Source organism: Equus przewalskii, chromosome 32 (genome assembly GCF_037783145.1).
Source record: "Equus przewalskii isolate Varuska chromosome 32, EquPr2, whole genome shotgun sequence".
In the NCBI taxonomy this organism is placed as follows: Eukaryota; Metazoa; Chordata; class Mammalia; order Perissodactyla; family Equidae; genus Equus; species Equus przewalskii.
This window is the reverse complement of record NC_091862.1, coordinates 18,393,790-18,413,956: the sequence shown is the minus strand read 5'-3', so window position 1 is coordinate 18,413,956 and position 20,167 is coordinate 18,393,790.

Here is a 20,167-nt window from a genome sequence, read left to right as displayed (position 1 = left end):
GCTCAACATCATTAGCTATCAGGGAAATGCAAATCAAAACTACAATGAGGTATCACCTCACTCTGGTCAAAATAGCTATAATTAACAAGACAGGAAACAGCAAATGTTGGAGAGGATGTGGAGAGAAGGGAACACTTGTTCACTGCTGGTGGCACTGCAAACTGGTGCAGCCACTATGGAAAGCAGTATGGAGTATCCTCAGAAAATTAAGGATAGATCTACCATATGATCCAGCTATTCCACTGCTGGGTATTTATGCAAAGAACTTGAAAACACAAAGGCATAAAAATACTTGCATCCCTACGTTCATTGCAGCATTATACACAATAGCCAAGACTTGGAAGCAACCTAGGTGCCCATCAAGGGACGAATGGATAAAGAAGATATGGTATTTATACACGATGGACTACTACTCAGACATAAGAAATGACGAAATGCAGCCATTTGTGACAACATGGATGGAACCTGAGGGTATTATGCTGAGTAAAATAAGTCAGAGGGAGAAAGTCAAATACCATATGATCTCACTCATAAGTAGAAGATAAAAACAACAAAAAAAAACACATAGCATTGGAGATTGGACTGGTGGTTACCATTGGGAAAGGGGGGAAGGGGGAGGGCAAAAGGGGTGATTAGGGTCACATGTGAGGGGATGCACTATAATTAGTGTTTGGGTGGTGAACATGATGTAATGTATCAAGAATTTGAAATATGATGTACATCCGAAAAAAATAAAAATTCAACAACAACAAAAAAATAAAGATACTGGAAGGAGAGAAAATAAAATAAATAAATAAATAAAATAAAAGTGACTTCACTGATTGGTTATAGAATTCTAGGTTGGAAACCATCTTCCTCTGGAATTTTGAAAACATCCATTTCCAGTCTTGCTATTGAAAAGTCCAAAGCCTTTTTGTGTCTTGATCCTTTGTATGAAAGCTGTAATTTTTCCCTGAAAGATTGAAAGATATTCTCTTTGAGGCAAATGGTCTGAAATGTCATGATGATGGGCCATTTCAAGATAGGGGCTGTTTTCATCCCTTCTGCTGGGTGCTCAGTGTACCTTTCAGTCTGGAATATCATGTTCACTTCTGGAGAATTTTCCTTCAATTACTTCATTAATAGCTTTCCTCTGTCTAATTTCTCTGATCTCTTGTTATGGAAAGATTATTATTCAGATGTTGGATCTGGTCTAATCCTTGTGTTTCCTTATTTTCTTCCTCCTGTATTCCATCCCTTTGTCAATTTCTCTATTTTCTGGGAGATTTCTTCAACTTTATCTTCTTATCCCTAAATTGAGTTTTTCATTACTGCCAACAAACTTCTGTTTTTCCTGAGAGCTCCTTTTTTCTTGGAATATTTCTTTTTTATAATATCCTATTATTTAATAGAGGCAGTTCTTTGCATACCTGAGGATTTCAAAGTTTCCTTGTTCCGACATGTTCTCTACATGCTCCAACTTGTTTCATATTCCTTTTTGCTACATTGATCTTTTCATATTTAATGCTTTCCTCAAAGCCAGGAGACCCTTTCCTACCTGTTCATCTTTGAGAGTGGTGTGCTAAATAGCATATTGGAATCCTAGTTGTGTGTGTTAAAAAATATCTTTCCCTTGGGCTGACCCAGTGGTGTAGTAGTTGAGTTCGCATGCTCCACTTTGGTGGCCGGGGGTTTGCAGGTATGGATTCCATCACAGACCTAACACCACTTGTCAAGCCATGCTGTAGAGACATCCCATATAAAATAGAAGAAGATTGGCACAGACATTAGCTCAGTGATAATCTTCCTCAAGCAAAAGGAGGAAGATTGGCAACATGTGTTAGCTCAGGGCCACTCTTCCTCACCAAAAAAAAAAGGAGAGAGAGAAAAATATCTTTCCCAAGTTCACGGTTTGTCTTTTCACTTTTTTATGGTGTAATTCCATGAATAGACTTTCTTTATTTTACCATAGCATATTTTAACTTTTTTCCTTTAGGTGTTTTGCTTTTTATTTCTTGTTTAATGTCTTTCTTTATCATAAAGATATTTTCCTATATTACCTTTTAAAAATCTCGTACTAATAGTTGTACTTTTCACATTTAAGTCTTTAATTCACCTGGGATGAAATACTGTATATGGTGAGAGAGAAGCATCCAATTTTATTCTTTTCCAGTTTGGATAACCAACTGCCCCAGCACCATTTGTTGAAAGATCCATTCCTTCCTCACTGGTAACAATGGAAAATGTCTTAGCTCAAGTTTGTGGTTGCGTCTACTTCTGGGCTCTCTGTTCTGTACCACTGTTCTAATTGTCAATTTCTTTGTCGATATCGTATAGTTTTATAACAAGACTTGGTAGGACAGGTCTCCCTACCTTATTCTTTAACTAGAATAGCAATCTGAAAATAAAAGGGGAAAAAAAGGTTGTGACGTGAAGGAAATGGTGGGCTTGACTTCATTTATTCATTCATTCATCAAACGTATTAAGTACACCATGTTTCAGACAAGCTCTAGAAATTGAAAAATAAAGGAGACAGAAGCCCTGCCCTAAAGAAATGAACAACCTAGGAGGGGAGACCGACAATGAGGTACACTTTAGTTTTGTTATGAGCAAGAATAAAGGATGCATAAGATGCTGTGTACACAGAGACGGGAAGTAATTATGCCCAGGAATAGTTAGGAAAGTCTTGACAGGTTTAACCAATAAAGGGTAGAATCAACTTGGTCTGAAAAGATAAATCGGCCTTCCATAGGAGAGAGAGGGGAAGGAATTACAAGCAGAGGAAACTCTGTGGAGGAATGAAAGTGCATGATCTGTTTTGTAATAAAGAGTTAAGCAAAGGAGATCAGGTTAGAAAGGAGGTTATGGCCAGATACGTAAAACGTTGTCTGCTCAGCTGAGATGTTTGAACTTTATGCTGTAGACAGAGGAAGACTCAGAGGATTTGAAGTAGGAAGGTCATACTACTTTTTTTTTTCTTTTGGTGAGGAAGATTGGCCCTAAGCTAACATCTGTGCCAATCTTACTCTGCTTTATATGTGGCATGCCCTCCATAGCATGGCTGATAAGCAGAGTAGATCTACCCATGGGATCCGAACCCACAAACCCTTGCCACTGAAGTGGAGCCCATGGAACTTTAACCACTCGGCCACAGGACCGGCCCCCCAGGAAGGTCATATCACTTTTGTTGTGCATTTGGCACAAGAAAAAGCATAAAAAACAGAACTTAGTGGAGTGTGGGGAGTGCACTGTGTACAGGAAAGCCAGTTCCAGCTTGGAGGCTGCAGTTCATGAGAAAGATGCTGAGGTCTGAACTTAGGCAGGAGTGAAGGGAATGGAAAGAACATAACAACAAATCCAGAGACATTAAAAAAGAGAAAGGGGAGCCAGCCCCATGGCCTAGTGGTTAAGTTCGGAGTGCTCCACTCCAGCAGCCCGGGCTCGTGGGTTCAGATTGCAGGTGCAGTCCTACGCAGTGGTGACCCACATATAAAATAGAGGAAGACTGGCACAGATGTTAACTCAGGGCTAATCTTCCTCAGCAAAAAAAAAGAGAGAGAGAGACAGAGACACAACAGAACATGGTGAAAGCAATTGTCAATGTAAGGAGAAGAATAGAGTCAATGACAGTAAAGTTTCTAGCTTGGGTAACCAAGTGGACAGGGACATCACTCACTGACCTTTAGAAATGGAAAATCTCGTGCTAGAGGAATATGACAGGGTGTCTGGCAGGGAAGAGGGACAATCCACGACTTTAAATTTGATCATATCAAGTTTAAAGGCCCCGGGGACATCTGGGTGGAGAGATAAGGAGGCAGTTGGAGGCACAGGTTTAGAGCTTAAGAGCTATCCACCATTGAGCCCAGTGTCCCTCTCGTTCCTGAACAGCCTGATCCTCAAACTCACGAACTCCGCTTCCTACATCCCACAGCTGTTAAAGACCGATTTTTCCAAGTGAATATACTTAGGGTTTCAGAGTGTTCATCCTCTGTTCCTTTTTCAGCCTTAAGACATATATAGGACAATACCTTCCTCTGCTTTCCATGGGGGAGAAGGGGTGCTAGCTCAATGGCTCTCCAGGGACTTAGTAATAAAAAAAAAAAAGGTGCTGCCATGGGAAAGAGTCCCCCCGATGGCCACACCCAACTCCTCAGCTCTTAGGGAATCTGCCACAGTGACAGCAAGGAGGTGTCATTCAAATGTGCACCTTACGCTTCACCTCCTACAGACGTCCTGCCAGCATGCTTTGGAGGACTTTGGGGGCCCCGGAAATAATCAAGGAGAGAGTGATATTACGCCAAGAAAGAGCCCCCCGGGCGCAGGAGGTTGAAGGGGTTTGTGTATTTAAACCATAGGCTATTAATAAAGGTGTCTGTTTGTCTTGTCTTGTGATTAGAATATAGCAATTACGTTTCCAGAGTAAAACAGAATAATTAAAAGTAAAAGAGGTTGATTACTAGCTACTTATAAAACACCTAAATATATAACATTTTCTTTCTTTCGTGAAATATCTATGGTACTTTTCTAATGATTAAGTTTAAATTTTAAAAGTGCACCGACATCCTGTAGGAATTAATTAAAAGGTCACCGCCCTTGCCTTAGACACAAGCTTCAGACACAGTGTGTAAACATCGTCCCCTACTTCAGGCTCGAAACTGATCAATGCTGTGCTATGGAAAAACAAATTTTAAGCTGTAATATGTGGTTTGATTACTACAAATCCAGGTCAAATCTCCTTGTGGCAAACACTAAGAAGACCTCTGTTGCCTGGTGTAGAAATTTAACAGTATCCATATTTTCTGGCATGACCAACATATCAGCTAAGCATTATAAATCCTTTTCTTATGCCATTATTTACACTGGGATATATTGGTTCAAATGCAATTTGACTTATACTGCCAAGAAAGAAGAAACCAGAAAATATGAAAATGTATTTGCAGAACGAACACATTTACATCCATCACACTGTACTTCAGGCTTATTCCTAACCCAATCACCAAAAGTTATACAAAGAGATCAGGAGTCGTCCTCTTTAAAATTCTTGATTGATGCTCTCCCCTAAAATGAGCCTTTTTCTCCCCACTCAGCTGCTAAGAAGTACAAGAGTGCTCTGCTATCAAGCAACATTGTCATATTTAAACTTTGAAACTTGTTTTTCGAGTTTGCTAAGCAGTTGATCAGGAGCAGTAGGCGTTTAGAGAACATCTTCCCCAGCAATTCCAGGCAGAATTAGTGCTCAGTGCTCAGAGCTCCTGCAGAAGATCGCTCACTTCTCTCAAACAGCGCTTCCTACCTCGCATTGCAATTTATCTATCTGCACACGTCTCCAGCCCATCCTAGACTGGAGCTCCATTGTGGCCAACTTGGGCTCCAGCATCAGTGCTTCCTCAGCATCAGAGCCAGTCCCACTCCACTCTGAGGATCTCAGAGGCTGTGCTAGAAGCTAGGCCTCCCGCACACTGAATCACCTGCCATCCAACTAGCCCGTTATGGATTTAACTGTGCCCCCAAAAATTGCATGTTGAAGTCCTAACCCTCAGTACCTTCGAATGTGATTGTATTTGAAAATAGAGTCATTGCAGATGTAATTAGTTCAGTTAGGATGAAGTGATATTGGAAGTCATTCTGGAATAAAGGGATGGGCACCTGATCCAATAGGACATCAGTCCTTATAAAAAGGGGGACTTTGGGCACAGACACATAAAGGCGGGAAGAATGCCATGTCAACACGAAGGCAGAGATCAGAGCGATGTATCTACAAGCCAAGAATACCAAAGATTGTCAGCAAACCCGACCAGAAACTAAGAGAGAGGCATGGAACAAATTCTTCTTCACAGTCCTCAGAAGGAACTAATGCTGCTGACCTTATTCTCAGACATCCAGCCTCCAGAACTGTGAGACGATAAATTTCTGTTCTTTAAGCCTTCTGGTTTACGGTACTTTGTTATGGCAGCCCTAGCAAATTAATACATAGCCTATATCCTATAGAAGAAGTAGGGGAGTGGCATGGTTATTATTACCAGTTCATAAGAGCAGAAATGACAGCTTTCCAACAGAGCAAAATTAATCATTTTTAGATTATTCACTTTATAGCCTTCTGATTCTTAAACTTGTAATTGCCATATGTGGTAATAGGAAGTGGAGTAAGGAAAGGTCTGATGGAAACGTGTTCTTAAATGAGTGATGTACATCCCACTGATGGATGGCTGATGGATGTATTTGAGAGAATGAGGCCCTGTGATTGTAAAACAGGCTCAGAGCTATACATAATCTAAACATATTGCTACCGAGGGTCCGATCCATAAAGCTTCTGCTTTGACATTTAACTGATGCATGTCTTAAAAAGATGCTAAAGACAGATGTGCACGAATAATCATGGACAGTGTTCTGTTAGAAAAGAGGAGACTCACGAACTCACACATTTTGCTGCTGCATAACTGTGATCGAAATTAAATATGAAATAACACTACTGAAAGGTGAAATTGACAACGAAGTACTCTGTTCTGGAGCCTCAGGGGAGACGATCGAAAGAGCACAAGCTTTGGAGTCAGACAGAGCTGGGTTCTGGTCCCAGTTTGACTGCCTCTGAGCTGCATGACCTTAAGCCAGTCATTTAACCTTCTAAGACTCTGTTTCATTACCTGGAAAAAAGAGATACGGATGCCTCTCTCAGAGAACTGACCTGAGGCTCCAGTGACATAATATTGGGAAAGTGACCAGCACGATGCCTGGTAATATGTTCAGTAATGATGTTCAGTAAATAGTAGCTGCAAATTTCACATTTGTCCTTGTTGTTACTGAACGCAACCATTCTGCAGGCAGACGCAAGTCATTTTGGCAGGTCCGGACCAAGAGGTCCCTTTTTTGGAGTCTAAATAGTAATGACCCTGGTGGAGCCTAGCAGAATCATTGAAGTCGCTACAAACCTCTCCCTTTTTCTTTTCCTCCTTCCTCTCTTGATCACAGAGTGCACCCAAGTTATGAACCAAAGCCCTGGAGGACACTGGCATAGCATACACTTGGGTTTGAATGAGCCTTGGTTAAAATTAATCTGGGTGAATCTTCCTTCGGTCAAAAAAACTCCCCATTCTAAAGGACAAATTAAAATTAAAATAGACTCTGTGTAAAAGAAAGGTGATTAGGAGCTAGAGTCTTAGGAAGCTGAGAGTGCACAGCAGGCTCTCCTCAACTTCAAGGCAGTCTTTCTTTTTTTGTTGTTTTTTTGAGGAAGATTCGCCCTGAGCTAACTACTGACAATCCTCCTCTTTTTGCTGAGGAAGCCTGGCCCTGAGCTAACATCCGTGCCCATCTTCCTCTGCTTTCTACATGGGACGCCTACCACTGTATGGCTTGCCAAGCAGTGCCACGTCCGCCCCCGGGATGAGAACTGGCGAACCCCGGGCCGCCAAAGCGGAACATGCCAACTTAACCACTGTGCCACAAGGCTGGCCCCAAGGCAGTCTTTCTTTACCTTACTGACTATAGGCCACGCTTTTACTTGATTCCAATCAGTGTATCCCTTGTGTGTGGTCTCTGAAGGACGTGGGCCGCAAGGACTGGAAATGCAAAGTGGGGAAAAGGCCTCGAGAAGCAAAGGATGCTCTCTAACCATCTCCAGTACACGCCCGGGCAGCCTTCCTCTGCAAGGGAAATAATTATGCTCCATTTTGACTTCCAGCCAGCAAGCTGGAAATTACGCCAAATAGTTCGGGGTCTAAAATAGCAATTTTGTTGAGAAGAAACTAGCCAACCAACTTCTTTGATGTCAAGGCACCGCTTACTGAAGGGCTGTGTCATGAAGCTTCTATTATAAGCGCCCTCTTGTAACCACAGAGTTCCATTTTATAGTCCCCTTGGTATTTGAACTCTGTAAGTTCAGCACTGCCATGTGTTTTCCTGAAAAGAGGTTAATATTTTCTGATTTGAATTTAGTGAATTACTCCAGGTAATACTCACCCATCCCCTTCTGCCAACCCTCTCCACCTCCGTGTTCCCCACTGTAATTGCCCATCCATCAACCTTGAGCTTACCAATAGGAAAGCTCATCCACAGGGCTATGAAGTTGATGGGATTAGGACAAATTAGCCCTGTGACATGCAGTGACAGGCTCAGGTTGTGTGACAAGCATGGAATGCACAATATGGTGGGCGGATGAACATCCTTTCGCAGAAGGGCTGCAGCAAACCTGCTGATGGGAAATGTCCATTTGTCTTCTTCAGAGAGAAAATGAAATCTGAGCAGCTTCTTAACTAATACGTGAAACACAATTTGGATAGGTTTTACATTAGCACTCCAAAACCAAAGAATCTTACACAGTTTAAGAGCTAGATGGGACCTTGAACACATCTAATCTAAGTCCCTCACTTTAGAGATGAATAATCTGAAATCCACACTGGGAAAGTTACCATGTATAAAGTTACACAGGACTAAAACGCACCTCTCCTCCTTCCTAATTTAGGAATTGATCCAGGTTATCTGTTAGGAAATAGATCCTTTGAAGCACCGTGTGTCGAGATTCTAATGTTGCCTTGCAAATAAGTTACCCATCCACTCGCCCAGCAAGAGAGGCTGCCCTTGCCACAGGGAGCACAGACTTAATGGGGGACAGGTCAGGGCTCTGCCTTAGTCTCTCCCTTCCTTCTTCTGGAACAGGGCACTTCCTCAGAACCAAAGAGCTTTGAAGTTCCTTCTTCCCCTAAACAGAGGCTTCAGGCTCTGTCTTCACCTGCTGGAATCTGAGCTGCCGATCACCTCCAATACCTAGCACATCTTGAAGCAAGACATTTTACGCTCTTAGAAAACAGCTGAGTGCTGTCTCTCTCATTTAATAACAAGTAGTAGTTCCCCTGCAATGGGCAAGGAGAAAGGAGATTCAAATGGCAGAGTCAGGTGAGGCAAAGGAAGTGCTCCTCTGATGAGCAACTGTCTTAGCTTGGGCTGCTGTTACAGAGTACCATAAACACGGTGGTTTAAACAACAGACATTTATTTCTCATTGTTCTGGAGCCTGAAAGACCAAGATCAAGGTGTCAGCATGGTGGGGTTCTGAGTGAGCACCTTCTTCCTCGTTCACAGATGACCATCTTTTCCTTGTTTCCTTATGTGGTGGAGAGAAAGGAAGCTCTGGTGTCTCTTTCTCTCTTTGTAAGGAAAATAATCTTATCATGGGGCTCTGTCCTCAAGACCTCATCTACACCTAATCACCTCCCAAAGGCCCCAGCTCCAAATACCATCCCACTGGGGGTTGAGGCTTCAACGTATGAATTTGGGGGGGATACAAACATGCAGACATAGCAGCAACTTACAGATAACACGTGAAACCCTCTTTCTTGGAAGCCTTCAAAACCAGTCTGTTGCTAGTACTTATGTGTCCCGGTTATGAAAGTGCTCCCAGAAGTCAGAGGATAGAATAGATAACACCCTTATGTTTCTGCCAAACTTCAGATTGAATTTCTTTCATGTTAAAGAGTAAGATTCTTGGGGGAGCGGTGGCCCCTCGAGGCCACCAGCAGCTGTGGAGGAAGGCACGGGGGTCTGGGCACTGGGGCAGGTGAAAAACATTGCCAACTCTCCCAGTCATCTTCCTTTATTGGGAACTTCCAGCCACCCACTTCAGGCTTCCCAGAGGTGGGGGCAACAGTTCTTAAATAAATTTACTTGAAGCACAAAATCAGTAACACACATGTCTAGCCTTAGGACCCCTCTGTCCTCTGCATTCCCATGGCAGTCAGTTGGCAGCCCTGTTACCGGGCCTATTTCCTTGTGTGACGCAGAATCGCTTATTTACATGCCCATCTCCTAGGAGACAGGAGAGCCTTAGAGGATAGAAATGATATGATAATAGTTCATGGATCACAACCTTTACTTATTACAACCCGCTGTCCTTTGCGTGATTTCACTTCTTCTGGAAAAAGAAATTCAATTCTAATGCCTTCAGGATTTAAATGGAATTTTAAAATGTATTCTTGTACATTTAGATTTTCAATATTTTTTAGAAGGCAATCCTACTGTAACACTGTCCAAAATTTCACGGAATTTTTTTGCAGCTGGGTCTGTGACATTTGTTACCAAAAGAAGTAGTCACTAGAATGATAGGAACCCTCCTATATGTCCATCCCATGTCTGCATCTTTGAGGACCAGTATTCCACCTAGCACAGAGGCCACAGGGCAGCATGAAGACCATTCCAGCCAGCAGCTTGCTTGGCACAGGCTCCCTTGCAGCTGCTCTTCCTTGCACGGCCCCCCACTTACGGGCCCTGAGAGTGAGCATCTTTCTTACATTTTGCACCCTAGGCAGGTGCCTCACTTGCGTCACCCTAGTGTCAGCCCCGACCTGGGTTAACTTACAAGTCGTGTGGTGCCTTCTATCCCCATCTGGTGCTTCATCTCAGCTTCATTGCGCTGTCTACAGCAGTGGTTCTCCAGGTGGGGTCCCAGACCACCAGAGCCAGCATCACCTGGGAGCTTGTTAGAAATTCAGTATCTTGGGTCTCAGCTCAGACCAGCTGAATCAGAAACTCTGGGGTTGGAGGCCAGCCATCTGAGTTCACCTTCAGGTGATTGTGATGCAATCTTAGGTTGAGAACCGAGAGTATGGAGACGGGAGAGATGAGTATTGATTGTTTGAACAGTTGGTCCAGTGTTCTGAAGATGAATCTCCGGGAGATGCTGCCTGCCACCCCCTCGGACATCCCCCAAACTGTAGCCTGCAAACAGCTGGTAATGGCGCCTCCACCCCAGGCTGGGTTCCAGTTTCTGGAATATGGCAACACCATCACCAGCGTCAGAGCCCCAAGCTCCCACCTGTCTGGAAGGGAGGTCCAGATACATAAAGAATAATGAGAAAAAATCAAGAAGTTTACCCTAAAAAAGGAGAAGATGCGGGATGGACATGATACATGACTTTGGATATCTTAAGACCCCTGATGTAGAAGACTTAGAATTATCCCTTTTTATAGGTTAGAAGCAGGATCAATAAATGAAAGTTATGGGGACCCAGATTTGTGCTAAATGATAAGGAAGAACATCCTGATAATGACAGGTTTACACTTCAAATGGGCTCCCAATGGTGGTAATGGGTTCTTCATCACTGCTCATGTTCAGGTAGAGGCCTTAGGACTCTTGTCAAGGATTCAAAGAGCCACTTCATGCCAAGCCAAGGGTTGCCCCAGATCACCTTAAGTTTTCTTCTGACATTCTGTAATCTTAGTGCCTTCCAGATGATAAATACCAACATACATAAGAAGGAAGGAAAGGAGGGAGGAAAGAAAGGATGGTGGGAATTATCCCCCAAATTATTTATATCATGATTATTGGATATGGTTTTCACTTGTGTCGACTATGTAACATCAAGTTCAGCTTCCTACTCTGTCGGCATTTGTTACTTTTCATAGTTAATATGCATCTGTGAGCACGTCTGAAATAAGCTGGAGAGAAGCAGGGGGTGATTCATTGATTTATGCGCCATGTGCAAATGTGCCCTTTGCTCCTGGCACTGGCAAAGTAGGTGGTGGGGATGTAGGAAAGAGTTAAGACACAGTTTCTGCACTGAGGCGCTCAGGCTGGTTTGGGACATGCCCAGGTGGACAGATCCCTAAAAAGGGAGGCCCCAAATGGATGAGAACTCAGAGGAGGGCTGAGTTCAGAAAGGGGCGATGGCTAATCCCAAGGCAGAAAATTAAATCCCCTAACTAAAGTAAATTGCTAATTCCTATCACACTATGGAAAACGTTGCTTTTAAGCATCAAATTAATGTTTTTAAAATAAGAAGGAAAGGTAAGTTCAAAAAAGGAGAAAGTAGCACAGTAGTAGTTTTTTATTGCTGATATTAAAGGAATAGTTAATATTTTTTCATTAGCCAGTTAAGGAAGTTAACTAGTGGTCTCCAAAGCTGTAATTTGTCTTCAAGTTCCCTCCGCAGTCCAGATGTTTGAGCCACTCCAGACTAAGTGAAAGCATTTTAGGCTTTTAGAAAGTTTGGAAAGCAATGCTGATACACATGTGGATCCAAATACAACATATAAGTAAAGACAGAGTGCCTGTAATAATTGTTTAATCTGTAAAATCTACCTGGTTAGGAATCTTTTAACTTCACTTGTTAAGGAGCATAAATTCCTGTCTTAACAAATACGTATATATGTTTCATTATATAGCAAATGCCTGCTTATGGAGAAGGGTCGAGGAAGTGATATGCTGATGAATTGAACACTCTGGAAATGAATTGACTATATTCAGCACACTAAATGAAAATGTCCATTTCATATTCAACACACAGCACTGAGCAGCATCCAACAGACTCTGATCTCTGATGATCTGAAGGCACATCCCAGTCCTTTCTCCCACCGATCCACCCTTCTGGGCATCGGTTGTCATGGTACAGTGTTGTGGTCCAGGAGATGAGCCCGAAACTGTCTGATCTCACCCTGTGACAGCTCTGGAAATGGCCCTTTTTGAATCACTCTCTGATAACTATTTGTTGACTCCACATTTGTTCTTTTTGCACAAAAATCTGGTCGGAATTGGGTGGAGAGAATGCCTCACCACTGGATTGCTCCCACTGTTGACATAACATTGGACAGAAGACCGGATCTTCAATGATGACTCAGCCTGTGCTTCCTCCATCCTTTCCTTCGTGTGCTTGTCCCTCTGCGAGTTCACATGGGTGGCTTGGGCCCCATGCTGCACCCCAAGCAGGAAAGCAGCTCCAAGCCCAGCTCCTGTGAGGTGGGCCCATGGTGCCATCTTTGTATATGAAGAACCGCCTATTTTGCATCCCTTCCAATAGTACATTTAAATCCTTTCTGCCTTCTCTAGCAATCTTATATGGGCTGACATCTTTATTTATTAAGAGGGAAAGAATGGAAATATCCATAGTAGTCATTCTGCTATCTGTTCAGATAATTCATCCAAATATTCAGATTAACTTAAGCAATTCACTTGTCCATGATTTAAATACTACAAATATTGCTAATGTACCAGTATGTTCAAAGCTGAAAATATATTCTTCACAAAGCTGGTATTTCCGTTCCTTACTTATGCCCCCATTGTCTTTCTAAGCAACCAGCTGCATGAAATATCGTTCTCCCTTTCTCTCTGCTCCTTCCCTGCCAACATCCCATCCCACATCCCTCCATTCACTTTTCACTCACAGAGAGGCCAGGTGCTGCTCTGCCTGCCTTGTTATCTCTCTTGCATCCATCCCTCTGTCTCTACACCCCCGCTATTATCCCAGCCAGGCCTGTGGTTTTTGGAGCTGAAAAGAAACACCTGGTCCAAGCTTTTGCCTTTTATGAGAGGAAAATGACCTAAAGAAATGAAGTTAATGGTCCTGGCTTTAGGATGATAGTTTGGCTATGACCATACCACCGCCTCTCTCCAGAACTGTACGCAATTGCACAGCCAGTTTTTCCATTCCCATCCCTCCTGCACGGATTCCAGGCTGTTCTTTCTGAAGCGCTGCTGCTAGGCTGCTCCTCAGCTCAAAAACCTTCCGTGGTCCTCCGCTGCTTCCAGAATAACATCCAAACTTCCAAGCTTAGCATTCAACCATCAAGCTCACTTTATTCCCAATCCTCTGTTTTATATACACTTTGCGACCAAGCACACTGACCTCTCCATCCTCAGATACACCTAGCTGCTGCAGGTGTGTTCTTACTTCCATACCTGTGTGCGTGCAGTTTGCAAATCTGGACCTCACCCATTCTTCATGGCAAATGTTGAGTGCCCCACTTCCCAAAAAGCCTCCCCTGAACCCCCCAGTCAAAAATATTTTCCCCTTCACTATAGTGACACACCTGTTTACCCATAACTCCCTCCGTCACCATCACCTCGTATAATGATTGCGTGAATACCCGTTGATATCCTCTGCTGGTCTAAAGCTTCTTGAGGGGAAGACCCTAGTGTGCTCAACTTATCACTCGAAACTCTCGCACATATCGCTCACCTAGGATTCGGAAATAAACCAATTTCTTCATATATTTTCAAGTTATTAGCCAGTGTACTTAGAACACTATAATGTCTCCAAGCCAAATGTTAATTTTTTGCTCTTTTTTGTCATATACAGTTGAGGTGGAGAGCAATTATATTATTTTTGTTATGATGCTCAGCTTAACAGCTATGATAAACAATGTAACTGTCACCCACTTGAAAGCATTTTAAATTAATAGTATGCTACTGATTTATTTGACACAAAAATATAAAACAATAGCAAATATCGAATAAATAAAAATTTTCTTCTAGACCAAATCTTAGTCCCATTCCTCCCCCCACCCACATTCACACACAAAAGACTAAAATGATCATAGAAACTCATCAAACGTTTACTGCCATCTTGTGGACGGGGAGCCGTCAGCCAAACACCTAAATGGAGTGGAGTAGTCATTTGCTTTCCTCAGCAGCCTCTCTTTCAATGCTGCATGATTAAACCAAAGGAAGCAGCCTCTTCATTAATTAAACCATTTGCCCAGAAAGCGGTTAGTCAAAGCCAGAGAAGCTTTTGTTAATTGTTCTTTATCATTACACAACCCTAAAATGGCTCTCAGAAATATGCATACAAATTATCTTAATTTTCTCATTCCTAATATCCAGGCAGGAGGGAGGTGGGGGGGGGAGGGGGATGTCAGGAAAAGGTGACTGGGTGATTTTTATAGGCTTCGCTTCTTGAAGCAAAAGCCCAAGAGTTGTTTTAATTAATGCATTAACAATTAGCAGTTTGTACCCCAAAGTACACAATTTACGGTTGATGATTCAATAGTCTCTTTGCCAAATTGCTCCCAAACAAGTTGATGTCAAAGCTGAAGAAATGCGTGTTTCTCTACATGACTACAAGATCCGTATTTCACAGAAGGGATAAGCAAAAGCCCATATTATGGCCACTCACATATTGGAATTCAAATTACTTCGTAAGAAATGGGCCTGAAATAGGGACAATGAAATAAAACGTTAAACAAAAGTCATTTCACTTTCCGTGGGAGAAGGGGACCTCATCCTTACGAAACTTTCATTCCTTTGATTTTTACTAGTAAATCATTGATCTCCTGTTTCAAAAGGCATAGGTGCTCAGAATATTTTCCTTCTGTATTAAATATAGTCCTGATTCAAATACTGAGCCAGACTCTGTCTACAAATGTGTTCATGCTATTATTACATCTCCAGGCTGCCTTATTGCCTTCTTTTAGCCTGTAATAAAACCCGTCTGTGGCACTGAACTTGTCTTAAAGAAATGATGTCTTGTATGCAAAAAATTAGACCTGAAAGAGAACCAGGACACTTCAAGCAAAGCTGACTCACGTGGGTGGCACCTTCCCCTACGTGCACTGCATCTCTCTTTTCCCTTCCCCTCTCAGGCTCTCTGGGGGTCAGGATCACTTGTGTTTTGCATTTCTTTCTTTCATCCTTGCCTGCCTTTGTTAATCACTCTAGAGAAGTTGTTCGGAAATTAGCTGTCAGATAAGGTCATGCCCAGCAGACGGAAGAGAATTGCATATTAATTCATTTATTTGTGGAAACAAAATTTATTGACCACTTACTATATGCCAGATTCCACAGTAGGCATGGGATATAAAGGTGCAAAATTGCTTCCCTCCACGAGTTCAGTGTGAGAGCAGTAAAATAGTAAATTGCTACAGATCACCTGATAAGTGCAATGCCAGAGGTGTATATGTGGGGTTACCAGGACCTCGCAGTTGCTAGACACATGGTGCAAGGTGCATCAGAAGGAAATAGGGAGTCGTGGTCATGGAAAAGCAGAAGGAAACCATACGGTAGAGGAACTTTGTTCCATATTAGGAAGCAATATCAAAGATGAATTTGAGGAGCATCAAGAGTAGAATCAGACTGATTACGAAAGCCCTCCATTAATCTCGGCTGTAGTGGTGGACGCCGAGCCAGGCAGTGGAGATGGACCAGAAGGAGCAGATACTCAGTTCTTAAGGAGTTAGAAATAGCAAGACTTTGTGACAAGTTGTATATGGAATCCGAAGGCACAGTGTTGACAATGATGCCCTGGTTTCCAGCTTGGGTGACCGTGTGAAGCATGGTACCATTTTAATGAGCAAGGAAATAGAGCTTTTGAGAAACAGATATGGAGGTTCTGGGTGCTGGGAATCACGTATCCAGAAGCCAATGGTTGGAAAGTTTTGAGAAGGAAATAGAGGTCACCCGAGAGGAGACCTGAAAAAGATTCATGGCATTTTGTCATTAGACCATGGATTAACCTAGCAAGAGACATCTTAGGGAAGGGAAGTGATCATAAACCAGAAGTGAAAGGGTTTGAGGAATTAATAGAAACAAGGTTAAACCAGTAGTTCTCTAATTTGGCTGCACATTAGAATCACCTGGAGATCTTTAAGAGCTCCCAATGGCCAGGCTGCATCCCAGGCCAATTAAAGGTCCCCAGCTGATTCCAATGTGCAGCTAAGTGAGACCTCTGGTATAGACTCTTCTTTCTAGAAGCTGTAATGGAAAAGAAATGAGAAAGATTAAAGAGTACCACAGGAGGTTATTTTTTAAGATGAGAGCGATCTGAGAAAAAACTAAGGGGGAAAATACTAGTTGAGAGGAAGGAAAAGAAACAAGAAAGGGAATAATTGGTGGTGAAAGCTTTAAAAAGAAGTGAGAAGAATGGGAGGGTATTTAGAATTCCCTTTAAATGGAAGGAAAGATAGCTGGAAATGAGGTTAGCAAGAAAAGATGGGTGTACACACAATTAAGTTTGTAGGTGGAAGGGTGAGAAGACTTCATTATCAACATGACAGTAATTAAATGCATCCACAAACAGATCAGTTTGAAAAGCCTCCTGTTGTGAATAAACAAACTTGTTAAGAACACATTTCAGGAGACTCATTGCAGGAAGGCTGGGTGGCGAGATAGATATATAGATTCCTTCCAGTTTTTGCTTTGTCCGTATTTCCCTAATTCTCACCCCACCCCCAATGTTAACCTATTCTCAACTCAAAGTAGATTTTGCAAAGGTAGGTGATGTTTTCTATATCCATTACCATTTTGTCTTCATTAATACAAATTTTCATGAGCATGTTGGGATATTAAGTTTCAGAAGGAACCCTTTAGGCCATATCCTGTCCTCTGTACCTTTGTGACCTGACAGATCAGTGATAGATGGAGGAGCTAACTAACAAACGTGACAATGCTTGCAGATGATAAACTTGATCGATTTATTCTCTCTATACATTTTGTGTGTGTGTCCGGAGCTCAGCACTCTAGTTGGCTCTGCCCTTTGTCCCATAACAGTTTTGCCCAGACAGACCAATTGTAGCTCCTTTTAAGGCATTGAATTCTGATGTGCGGGCTGCTAACATTGCCTAGAAACACATAGGTCAGTTGCCTTTCTTCAGGCTGCCTCCACATCGTTCTTGTAGCATCCTCTGCTGTGAAGAGCTTTCTGCCTCACTCTGCCATAAAGGCAATGGGTTGGATATGATGCTGTCCTCAGTCGCTTTCACCTTTCTAACCAGTCAAGCTAGGCTATGCGACACATGCCACGTCTGTTCAATAGGCATGACTTGTCTGGGAACTTTGGATGCATGGCCAGCCTGGCTTTCTCGTCAACTGTCTTATTGGGCAGACTTCCACACTCGGAACCATGCCCTGATCGTTTCTGTCCTGTTGAACTTGAGCTTGAAGAAGTTCAAAGGAGAGCAAAGGGGAGCCTTTTGCATTTGAATATACTGAAACTTAGACTCTTCTCAAAATCTACTTTGGGCTTCCATTTCATGAAATAAACAGGATACATAATAAACTTTTATGACCCTACACATGATCTGTCAACAAGATAATCATCTTGTTTTCCTGATGGAATCATCAGAAACAACCTGGGCCTCTGGAGAAATGCTTTCAAGAGATATAACCCTAATAGAAACAACCTAGAGATGTTTTCTGGTTATCTTTCAGCCCGTTCTTTAAAAGCTATATATTGCAGCAGATAAGGACAGAAACTTTGGAGACGGACAGATCCACTGACTGACTGACTGTGTCACTCCAGCCCCAAGTCTGTATTGCAATAATATCTGCCACCCCATCACAAGTTTGTTGTCATGTGTACTGAATTGCAAGTATAGCAACTACCACCGTGACTGCCTCACAACCAGGGCTTGGTAATCATGAACTATTACTGTTTTTATTAATATTAGGAAAAGATTTTTATAGAAGGAAGACAAAAGGGAGGAGAAGTGAGGTAGTGGTTCTGTAAAGGGAAGAGCTGAGGCTTTTTGTCCTGTAATTTCCCTGAAGTGCTACTATATCAACGGAAAATTCGTCTCTGGTCTCGGTATCAGGCAGAGCTCTTCTTTACCCGCACTGAGGGGGTTTCGTCCGCCTCTCTTTGTGTGTACTATACAAAGACTGACTCTTGTAACTGATTGTGTTTCCCTCTTAATATTTAATGCTAGCAAGCCAGCCACAAGTAAATATCCAGGACTGTCGAACCTGCTTTTCTAATGCTAACTTCACTCCTGGCGCCATCTGGTTCATGTACTTTATTTTCTCTTTGCTTTATTTTTTGTTTTTATTTTAAATCTATATTAGATACCGCTATTATTATGTGCAACTATGTAAGCTGCTTTAAATCATTTTTTTGGATAAAAGATATCCTTGATCAAAAATAAATAATGGATAATCATATATATATATATATATATATATATATATATATATTTTTTTTTTCCCCTTTGAGTTCTAGTTTGGAATAATCCATTATTTATCCCAGAACTCAGCAAGTCAGAATCTTGCTCCAAGCCAGTCAACGCATCCAGGAGGGGGCTCCAGAATTGATGCAGAGGTCACCTTTAGGCATGAATGGACCATGCATTTAAAATGGCCCATTCATTCTACCCTTGGCACAGACGCTGTGGTGGTTAATTATTTTGATGCTAATATATGTGTATCTCTTTTTTAATGTGGACACCAGACTGAAAATTTGGATTGAAACCAATAATCAACAGATGGCAATCACTCGGGGTCATGATTGTCCTGGGCCAGGTTTTCACCAATGACTCTTAATGTAAGTCCCAATCTGGCCTAGCAGCCGACTCCCTCAATGTCTGTATACCCACCCAGAGCCATCCCACTGAGAAAGTCTGTCCCGGCTCCTCTTAAAGGAGAAAAGAGTTTCCTGTATGTGCCTGTACAAGGATCTCAAAGTGGAGATTATAGAAATATTTTCACCATCAGTGCACTTGAAATGTCTCCTATTTTTATTTCTTAGTGTTAAGTGATGTTTCTAAAGCTACCCTTCCTTAAAAGTATCTGTCTCATAAAGTATCATTTGGGGAATAGCGTGAAGAAAGAATCAGAGACAATTGCAAAAACAGATTTGGCCTGTGTCGGGAATATTTGAATGATTCCATGTCATTTCACACATCTCTCTTGAATACATACTCTTTCCAAGTCACAGCTTGTGTTACAGGATGACTGTTCTGAAAGACTTCACAATCCATGTGATCACAACATGTTATGATTGTGAAATATAATATTGTAGATCATAATGAGGAGGATTTTCTTCCATATGTCCTTTGACCATTTTGAGCTATATTCACGCATTAATAGGAATCAACCGACAGCAACTCTCACCCCAGTGGTAGCTCAATCATGCCCCAAATCGACTCTCAGACACTAAGTGTCGTGGCTGGGACCTTTTGAATGAGAATATTAGGATATCCAATTCAACCCCGATCAAGCAAAAGGAATTTATTGGCCAATGTAACCGAAAACTCAAGGCCTGGAAGCTACTTCAAAATATGTTAATCCTTTGGCTCAAACAATGTCATCAGGACCACATCTTGCTTTGTCAAGATCTCTAGCTCGGCCCACACACACTGGCTTCAGTGTCAGACAGGTTCTGTCTACTCGGCAGCCCCAGAGCTCCAGTCTTCTTCCTCACAACTAGAAATGAAAGGAGATCTTTTCTTTCCCAACTGCTTCAATAAAAATCTTGCGATTCATTCTGATTTGCGTGGCTTGAGTCACATGATCATCCTGTGTGAGCCTGCTGGGGCTGCCACAACAAAGCACCACAGACTGGGGCGCTTAACCAACAGGAGTTTATTCTCTCCCAGTTCTGGAGGCCAGATGTCCAAAAGCAAGATGTCAGCAGAAGTAGCTCCTTCTGAGGATGTGAGGGAAAACCTACTCCATGCCTCTCTTCCAGCTTCCAGCAGCCTTGGCTTGTAGATGG